The following is a 10542-nucleotide window of genomic DNA, read 5'->3' on the forward strand; positions in this document are numbered from 1 at the left end:
GCCCACAGCTGACTTGTAATGCCTGCCAGCGCTGTGCTGTCATGAAGAGTGCATCGTATGTGTCCCCTCTGGACTGTGGCTCGCATCATGCCTTACTCGTCCTTTTCTCCCCAGCGCCAGGTACATGATTGAATCTCAATAAAAGTCAGCTGGTAAAGGAAAAACCTGCTGCAGATTCTGAGCACTTTAGTACAAGTTTATTTCTGCTGTTCATAGCTTCGGCAACAGTCAGATGTCTGCATTTCAGAACATTTCTTCAGCACATTCAAGTTCTTGATATGACTGTTCTTCCTGCTTCCCAAAGCACTTGCTCACTATCCCTCAGGGAGCACAAAGACACACATAGTACAAATAGGAATGTAGAAGCCACCAGGAGATTCTGCAAAGGAAATGCTGGGGCTGCTGTGTTGACTTGCCTAGCTCAGGTGGTGAAGGAGAACCTGTGGGTGCACGTGCACACATGTGTGTGTGTATGTATGTGTATGTGGTGCCAAAGAGGTGGGAATGTCCCAACTTTTCCCTGAGCCCTGGAACTCTCTTGGCTGCAAGTGGAGCTTCTGGCCTCAGAGCCCCGCTGTCTCAGAGCTGCCCAGCTCCTTGGAGCAGTGCTCCTTAAACATCAGTGAATCTCCTGGGGGTCTTGGTCCAATGCAGATCCTGGCTCAGTAGGTCTGGGACGGCACCTGCGATTCTGCATTTCCCACAAGCCCCCAAGGGATGGTGGTGCTGCTGGTCCAAGGCCCTCATTCCAAATCAGACCCATCAATACTCCCGTTCTCCAACCATGTTTGCCATTTTTGCCAATAGCCGTATTTATCATGCTTGTGAACCATGTGGACTTTTATCGTTTTTCTTTAAATTAATTCACTTTTCACTTAAATACATTTGAAAATGAAATTTTACATCACTACCACATACGTAAAGCTAGTGTTTTTAAAATTCATTTAAGATAAATTGACGAAAAATTAAGAAGTTTAAATGTCTATGTCTGGTGCTGCCTCAAAACACGTTAGGTACTCCCAGTGGCAGATGTCCCATATTGGGCAACGCAGACCTTGCCCACAAACCGTGCCACAGAGCCCTAGAATTTCATGAATGTGCCTGTAGGATTGTGCCCAGGGCTTGGATGGGGTGGTGGGAATCCAACCAGAGGAGCCCCACCACCATATCTTGATATTCTGTATTGTGTTTCTGTGTGGAATTCCATTTGACAAAAAAGTTAAGGTCCAAAACGATCAGAAACCTGCTGCTGAGCACATACGTTTGTTTTAGAGACGCCCTGGAGTCTGCGGTCTGATATGGAAGCCGCTAGCCACATATCTTTACTTAACTTTAATTAAAATGAAGTACAATTAAAAATTCAGTTCCTCAGTCACATTTCAAGAGCACAACAGCCACATGTGGTTAGTGGCTACTGTCAGGACAGCACTTATATAGAACATTTCCATCACTGCAGAAAGTTCCATCGGACAGTCCTGACTTAGGGAAGCTGGGAAAAGAATTTGGTGATAATGCTTGCCACAGTCTCTTGCCTTCTGGGCCTGGACTGTGGGCAGCTGCTTGGGATAAAGTAATGTCCCTCACACTGTCCCTTTGTTCTCAGAGAAGGAAAGATGGGAACTTCCTCCTCTTCTCTCCTCTGCCTCTCACAATGCTGACCAGGGGATCATCTCCCGGGAGGAGGCCAGCTGTGCTGAAAGTGGCTCCATCCCTACAAGCTACTTCAGCTGCAAGATGGGAAACTGTAATACTATCTTTTGAACTCCAGTCCCTACCTCTCCTGCTACCTTTCAGTCTCCTGGGCCCCGGAATGTGCTCTCTGCCCCACTGGTCCCCTATCTCTGGCCCTCCGTTTTCCCAGGGCCTCCCTCCCTGGCCTGGCCTTCACGGTTGGTCAAGTCCACGTGTCTCTCTCTTACTCACCTTTGCCCTCTGTTCCTTTTGCCTTTGTTCCTGTTTCCCTGTGCCACCCAAACTTGAGGATTTCTGGGCTCCCCAGACTGCTGCTAGGGACTTCTGGAAAGTCTCACAAAGCTATGACTGTATCTTCTGCAAGCATAGACTGTGAGGCCGCGGCGGGGCCTTCCTGTTGCTCACTTCTTTGTGATCCATGTCTGGCTGTGGTTCTTTCTTGTGGTCCTGGGGCAGGGTTCCCAGATCTTCTCCATATGCTTCAAACTTTTCTTTCCATACTCCTCATCCCGCTGATGATGTAATAAAGGTCTTGGGAATCTCCCAGATGGCTAAGGGAACCACCCCCAGGCTGGGCCTCCACCTGAGATTCTCCCTCCTGTCCAGTCAGCTTGAGTGTGGGCTCTCACTCCCTCCTGGGCCTTCGGCATCTCTCCCATCAGTCATCCCTCTCTCCCTGGCATTGCTGATGGCTTTTCTTTTCCTTTCCTTTCCCTTCTTTCTCTCTCTCTCTTGCTGTTTGCACAAAGACATTCTCAGGTTCCACTAGAAGCATCTTTAAAACCTTCTAGATCTGCTTTAGACAACTGTGTGGTCCACATTCCTTACCTCGGTTCCTCATCACACCCTTCATTCCTTTACCTCTTACAAGGTAGTAATGTGGCACTCAGACCTAGATTATAACAAATCCACTCTGTCAAATATACCCAGAAACATGACCCATCCTTTTTTCCTTCTGTTATAATGGAGGGGTTAAGGGAAGATCCTTCTTCCTGGCTAAGCCCCTTCCCATGCCAGGACTATGTGTGCCTTCAACTTCCTCTGTATCTTCACACACCCGGGCTGATATAGGTATATGGTAATTTCTAAATAAAGACTAGATGACTTAACTTAAGGAAATTAATATTGTTAGAGAATAGAGAAATTTGGAAAATGATGTTAATGAGTACTCAAAAAGATATTAACTATATTCAATTTTTTTCTTTTTTACTTTTCATAATGAAATACATGTAGAGAAAATTACACATAAAAAAATCTATACCTCAACAGATTATCATCTCCTTGTGTCTTTCAGATCCCAACTTTCTCCCTGAAAAAGTATCCACTATGCCAACAGTCCTTTCTTTGCTTTTTTGTGTGGTCTTACCACTTAAGCATGAATCCCTAAACGCTATACTTTAATTTTTGTCCGTGTTTGAACTTCATATTGTGAAAAAATAGAGTGGCTATTCTTTGATGTCTGACTTCTTTTGCCTTACATTATGTTTTCTTTGTTGTTGTTTCATCTAAGTTGATATTGCAGCTATAGTTTTTACTTGGCCAGTCTATTATATTTCTTATATAACTACAAATTATTTAACCATTTTACTGTTGATAGCTATTTGGATTATTTAGCTTTTGGATATTATGAAAAATGCTGCTTGGAACATTCTGGTACATGTGTTCTGGTACACATGTGTAGAAAGACTGAAACATAGTGTGTATGTATTTTAAACTTTGATAGATGATTCCAAAAGTGTTTCAATTCATTTATATGTATGAATTAGAGAATTCTAACTGCAATATATTCCTGCATAGTCTGATGAAAGCAAAAAAAAAAAAAAAAAAGGAGAAAAGAGTTATTAAAAATTCAGGACAAATATAAACCACAAAGTAAGACAGGAGAAATATCAGTTCAAATGTATCAGTAATTACAATAAATGTTAATGGATTCAATGGACCATATGAAAGACAGAGACTATAATGACTGGAATAAAAAATTCACACATACAGTTACATGCTATTGACAAGAGATATACCAAACATATGCTCACAGCAACATTTACAGTAAAATGATGAAAATAGGAAAACGCTATCCAAAAGAAAGCAAAAAAAAAAAAAAAAAAAAAAATCATTAGTGATAGAAAGGACATCTATCACCAGAAAGTTATAACATTAAAAAAAATTACAGTTCATAAAACAGCTTCAAAAAACAAGAACAACAAATTGATTTATTCGTGGATTACATGGATAAACTGACATATCTACCATCATAACAGAGATATCTGTACTCATTTCTCCATTTTTGATAGATAAAGCAGAAAATAAAAAGAACAGGGAGTGAAAATTGATAATACAGATTATTAGGATAAAAACTAAAATGGAACTTCTAGAAATAGCAATAATAGAAATTAAAAATTAAGTGGATGGATTTAAAAGTGGATGAGACACAGTTAAGGAGAGAGTTGATGAACTCAAAGATATGTCAGAAAAAAATTATGTGGCACATTGCAGAGTTAAGACGCAAAAAACAAGAAAAAATTTAAGATATATAAATAAGTTATGTAGGACAATAAAGTCTAATATATGCTTACCTAGAATTCTAGGAGGAGAAGAGAGACTGGGACAGAGAAACACTTAAAGTACAACAGCTCAACATTTCCCACCACAGATTTATGAAGCCCACTGAATTCCACGTAGGATAAAAAAATGTAATGCCCATCAAGATGTCTCATGATCATGCTCCAGAACATCAGGGTGAGGCCCTTAACCCACATCAAAGGTCTCGCTGCAGAGGAGTATTTAATTGGTGGCATTTTGAAAAAAATTAAAAGGTAGAACTTAAATCTTGGACAGGTAAAATAGCATATGACAGAAGAGTGGTAAGAGCGGAAATGTTCTAAGGCGGTGAACAACTTTAGACTTTGTGAAAGTATGCAAAGCAAACATTTCAAGTTGTCCCCAGGTTTCTTTTATAGCTTTCCAGGATAGAAAGAATTCATACACTGCATTTGGTTGTCATGAATACAGTTGCTTTTAGGACAGTTTTCCCACCTTTTAATTTTCAAGACATTGACTTTCTAAAGAGACCAGGCTAATTGTTTGAATTGTATAATGTCTTACATTGAGGATTTGTCTGATTATTTCATTGTGGGGTCATTTAATATGGCCTTTTCCCCCTGTAACTTGCAAAGAATGTGTTAATGTAGTCTTTATACGGCACACGCACGCGCGCGCGCACACACACACACACACATTATAACATCCTATAGGCACTTAGGCAATTAACTGTATTTATTATTAACGGAATTTTGAATTTAAAAAGTGTACAGGCTAGGTGCAGTGACTCACGCCAATCATCCCAGCACTTTGGGAGGCCGAGGTGGGAAGATCGCTTGAGGCCAGGAATTTGAGACCAGCCTGGGCAACATAGTGAGACCCTCTCTTTGCAGAAAATAATTTTTAAAAAATTAGGTAGGCACGGTGGTATACACCTGTAGTCCTAGCTACTTGGGAGGTGGGAGGGTCACTTGAGCCCAGGAGTTGGAGGCTGTAATGAGCTATCAATGTGCCACTGCACTCCAGCCTGGGTGACACAGTAAGATCCCATCAAATAAACAAACAAATAAATAATAAAATAAAAAGTGTACAACCTTCCTGAGTTTACATTCACCAAATGGGGCGTAGTGTTGACCTTCTTCACTGAGCTATTCCAAGCAATTTAGAATATTTAGCAAATATAACAAGAGGCAGAGAGCTTCTAGGATCAGAGGAACTGCTGGCCAGAGCTGAAGGCCAGATGGCTGCACAGAACTGGCACTGGGTTGGCAGCTGCAGGCTACAGCTCCGTGTTGCTGTGGCTCTGTTTCTGGCCACACTTCTGTGAGATATGATAACAACTAATGGGGCACAGATGACTTGAATGGCAGCCTTAAAAATTAAAGAAAATGAAAAGACATCTAAGACTTGAAAGCAAAGAAAGCCTAACTTGAAATAATGTAGGGAAATACTAACATAAATGTTTGAACTTGTACTTTACCAGTATATACTGGTAAAAACTCAGGGCTTCCCGAGCCTCTGAGTAAGGTTACAAAATGATTTTAATATTCCATGTCCTTTTGCCTATATGCCTACATCCAAAGGACAACTGTGTCAACTGAGTAACCCAAGTGGATTTTCTGTGAATTGATGCCTATGTTGTCTGAAGTAACTAATTTGAGTAAACAACACAAAGTGGGAGTCCTTTCTAAAGGAACAAGAGGAATGGAACAAAGAGGCATTTTTCAGGTCAGAGGGAACAGATGCAGAAATGAGCTTGTTCAGAAAACATTGTGGCTTCTCACCACGACCACTCAGCTGATCCCCCGCATTAAGGAAGATTCAGCCACGTGCTATGAAAACAAGGGGCTCAGAGAGCAGTGAGGAATCCTTCCTTCCTTTTTGTTGGTCTTGGCTGAATTTATTCCTTCACCTCAAATATTTTTGCTGGGAACAAGCAATCAAGACCAACTAGAAGGCATAATCTGGTGGAGAAAAACAGATGGAGCACTGTGAAAATATTTTCAAGGGTCAGGGTACACCTGGGGCCATGCTGTCTCAATTAGTGACCCCCTAAGGAATTTCACTGTGTCCTGCTGCGCTGTTTTGTACTTGCTCTTTTCATTTCATAACAGGAGAAGCCCTGTGAATCTCACTCTGCCAGAAAACACACATGCTTTGTTTCACAAGCTTGGTGGTTTAAATTATATTTGATTTCTTTCCCCCCTCAATACTCCAAATGTGGCCTAGGGATGGGCAGCGTCGGCATTGCCAGGGCACTTGTGGGAAATGCAGACTCTCAGGCCCCTCCCAGACCTCTAGAATCAGAACCTAGTTTTAAAAAGCACCCCCAAGGGATTTGCAGGCAGGTTAATGTCTCAGGCGCACATAGGCTTTTTAACCCTGGCTGCACATCAGGATCATCCATATGGAGCTTTAAAATACAGATGCATGAGACTCCCTGAAAAACCGAGCTTGGCAGAGGAGTCTCTTGAATGTTTGGCTTCTAGAAGCTTCCATGGTGGCTGATGTGGAATACCTTTCTCCAGAAGAGGAAGGTCCCTACCAACACTGCCCTGCCACTCATTAACATTTCTAGATCTTCTCCCCTCTGGCTCCCCTCCAGTTTCCATATCCCCAATGTCCCTTGTTTAAGGTCCACCTCTGCCTGCTCTTTCCCACTGTTAAAATTTCTCTTCTAAAATACATTCAGAGTCAACAGGAAAAGGTCTTAAAGATAATTTGTCATAGATACAACAACAATTTCTTCTCATGAACTTGAGGAGCCCAAAATCTTTTCCCTGCTTGCCAAGGTGCTATATTGTCTGAAAATAGCTCAACTGCTTGGGAATGGTTTTGCAAAATCGATTCCTACTGTATTACAGGGAATTAAGTGCTCCTAAAACTTCCCTTCTGACTTTGTTTCCATTTCCCAATATACGGCCTACCCAGAATGATGTGTTATCATTGTCTGTCACATTTTGTTTCATTTATGCTGTACTTTTTTGGGAGGGGGCACGGAGTCTTGCTCTGTCACCCAGGCTGGAGTGCACTGGTGTGATCTCAGTTCACTGCAACCTCCGCCTCCTGGGTTCAAGCAATTTTCTGGCCTCAGCCTCCTGAGTAGCTGGTATTACAAGCACATGCCATCACGACTGGCTTTTTTTTTTGTATTTTTCAGAAGAGACAGGGTTTCACCATGTTGGCCAGGCTCATCTCAAACTCCTGACCTCAGGTGATCCATCTGCCTCAGTCTCCCAAAGTGCTAGGATTACAGGTGTGAGTCACCGTGCCTGGCCTATGCCATACTTTTTGTGTTATAATACAGCATATATGGCATAGAGCATACTATGGAAAATAAATACACGTATAAATGATAATTACAAGACAAGTGCTCTTGTAGCCATCACCCAGGTGGTTGAGACTTAGTATAGTGTGTGGCCAGTTTTCATAAATATTCTGTATTTGCACAAAGAGAAAAAAAATTGGATGCTGCAGTTTGTTTTATTTATTAGGCCAAATCTGCTACTGTATTGTTCCTATCTTCTGTATCCTTATGATGATTTTGTGTCTGTGTGTTCCATCGATCACTGAGATAAGTGTTAAAATCTTCCATTATGATTGTGGATTTGTCTATTTTAATTGTGTCAATTTTTACTTTATAGAATCTGAAGCCATTAAGGACAAACTTTAAATTGTTGTATCTTCTTGGAGGGTTAAAATTTTAATCATATGGAGTGACTCTATCTCTAGCAGTGTTAAATTCTCTATTTGGATAATTCAGATTGTTGTGTGTTTTCTGCATGCACAATTATATCATCTGTGAATGAGTTTTTTTTTTCTTTTTCTGGCCTCATGCTTTGGTTTAGGCCTCTACCACTATATATACCTGTCATTGCTCCAAAGTCTTCCTGTCATTGAAGCCTTAGTGATAGCCCTATGTAAAATGTCAACTACCACCCCAACATTGTTTCTCTCTTTCCTTCTTCATCGTATCCCTTGGGCACTATTTGGCATGTTGGCATGTTATATGTTTCTTGTTTATCAAGCCCGATTTGCTCATCTATTTAAGAGAGTTATTGAGTCTACGTGCCAGACCCTGTTCTGGGTATGGGGGATGCAGCAATAAACAAGACAACCGCAGATCTCAGCCCCCTTGAAGGATACATTCTGGTGGTGAGGCAGAAAAAAGTCAAACACTATGCTTCTACTTCAGTGAGGCCTGCCTTGACCACCATATTTTAAGAAAAACATCCCTTCTCTTGATTTTACTTTCCTTTCTACCTACCTTATGGCCCCCTCTTTTTTTTTTCTTTTTGCTTTGCTCTGTGTTATAGCCCAGCCCATCAAGAGATGTTGATGCTTACTTTTGTCTCCAAGTTTCTCTGGTTACTTCTCAGTCACCTCAGCTAGGCCCCTCAGCAGTCCAACGAAACTGTCTTGTCAAGGACACCAGTGACCCCTCACGTAGCTAAATCCAACAGTCAGCTGTCCTTTTCCTGGACCTGCCAGCTGCATGCCACCCAGGTAATGATTCCTTCCTGCTTATGTAATTTCCCCAGCCAGCATCCAGGGAGACGCTCTCTTGGTCTTCCTTCCTCTCACTGGCTCCAGCTGTTCTATCTCTTTTGCTGATGTCTCCTATTCCCTGATTCCTTGGGGTTGGAGCACCCTAGGGCTTCTCACTGACACTCACCTCCTTGGTGTGCCTACCTCTTTAATGGTTTAAAAACCCTCTCCATCGATAACTCCCAATGTTGTATCTCTAGTCCAGACCACACTTCAGAGGTCTAGATTTGTATGTCTGGTGCCTCCCAACATCCCCATTTGGAAGCCTGAGAGCCATTTCATGCTTGTCTAAAAGAGGATTTCTGGCCAGATGCAGTGGCTCACGCCTGTAATTCCAGCACTTTGGGAGGCCGAGGCAGGCGAATCACCTGAGGTCAGGAGTTCGAAACCAGCCTGCCCAACTTGACAAAACCCTGGCACTACTAAAAATACAAAAATTAGCTGGGCATGGTGGCGGGCACCTGTAATCCCAGCTACTAGGGAGGTTGAGGCAGGATAATCACTTGAACCCAGGACGAGAAGGTTGCAGTGAGCCAAAATCGTGCCACTGCACTCCAGCCCAGGCGACAGGGCAAGACTGTCTCAAAAAAAAAAAAAAAAAAAAATTTCTGATCTTTGCCCACTTCCCTTCCCAAAGCCAGGTCCTTATCTCTGTTGATACCAAGCCTAGCCTAGCAGTTGCTCAGCCCCAAACCCTTGAAGTCATTCGTGAGTCCTATCTCTCATCTCCTTTCAATCTATGCTGATAGTCTATTAGTTTTCCCTTCAAAATATATCCAGAACCTAACTCTCTGACACTGCTGATGGGAGTGTAAATTGGAAACCTGGAAAATTTGGGGGGCAGTGTCTACTAATATTGAACATTCATATATGCTGTGATCCAGCAATGACACTCCTAGATGTACATACCTACATCAAAAGATCCACACTAGACGTTTATATTAGCATTCTTTGTATTAGCCACAGACTAGCAAAACCCCAAATGTCCAGCAACAGTATAACGGATAAATTATGGAATATTGCCACTATATAGCAATGACAACAAAAAAACAATTGCTACATGCAACAATAGGGATGACACTCACAAGCAGTGTTGAAAGAAGCTGGACACAACAGAGTCTATGCTGTATGATTTCACATACATAAAGTTCAAAAAGGAAGTCAGGAGAGTGGTTACCTTTGGAAGGGGATGGTGCCTGGGGGCCAGCACAGGAGGCCTCTAGGGGTATAGATAACGAGTGATTCTTCATCTGGGTACTTTAGATAGTGTTTACTTTGTGCAAATTCTTTGAGCTGTAGGCTTATGATTTGTGCACTTTGTGTATGTAAGTTTTACTTAAATTGAAAAAGAAATCCAGCTTCATCCACCCTTATCACTTTTTTTCTTTTTGACAGAGCTTTGCTCTTGTTGCCCAGGCTGGAGTGCAATGGCACCATCTTGGCTCACTGCAGCCTCTGCTTCCCGGGTTCAAGAGATTCTTCTGCCTCAGCCTCCCAAGTAGGTGGGATCAAGGCATGTGCCACCATGCCTGGCTAATTTTGCATTTTTAGTAGAGACAGGGTTTCACCATGTTGGTCAGGCTGGTCTCGAACTCCCGATGTCAGGTGATCGGCTCCCTGCTTGGCCTCCCAAAGGGCTGGGATTACAGGCATGAGCCACCATGCCTGGCTCACCCTTATCACTTCTATATTTCTACCTCAGTCTAGGCCTCTACCATCTTTCACCTGGATGACTACTATTTTTTTTTTTTTTTTTTTTTTTTT

The 10542-nt window shown here is 42.2% G+C and overlaps 1 long non-coding RNA gene across 1 annotated transcript; it reads right to left on the reverse strand.

Moving 5' to 3' along the window:
* Nucleotides 1–175: 175 nt before the first annotated feature.
* Nucleotides 176–5052, reverse strand: LOC116272753. Its single transcript, XR_004181335.1, has 2 exons — nucleotides 1924–5052; nucleotides 176–314 (listed from the first exon to the last, which is right to left on the reverse strand). It is a non-coding gene; the product is annotated as an uncharacterized LOC116272753 (long non-coding RNA).
* Nucleotides 5053–10542: the final 5490 nt, after the last annotated feature.

This window comes from Papio anubis, unplaced genomic scaffold (genome assembly GCF_008728515.1).
Source record: "Papio anubis isolate 15944 unplaced genomic scaffold, Panubis1.0 scaffold1831, whole genome shotgun sequence".
NCBI lineage: Eukaryota > Metazoa > Chordata > Mammalia > Primates > Cercopithecidae > Papio > Papio anubis.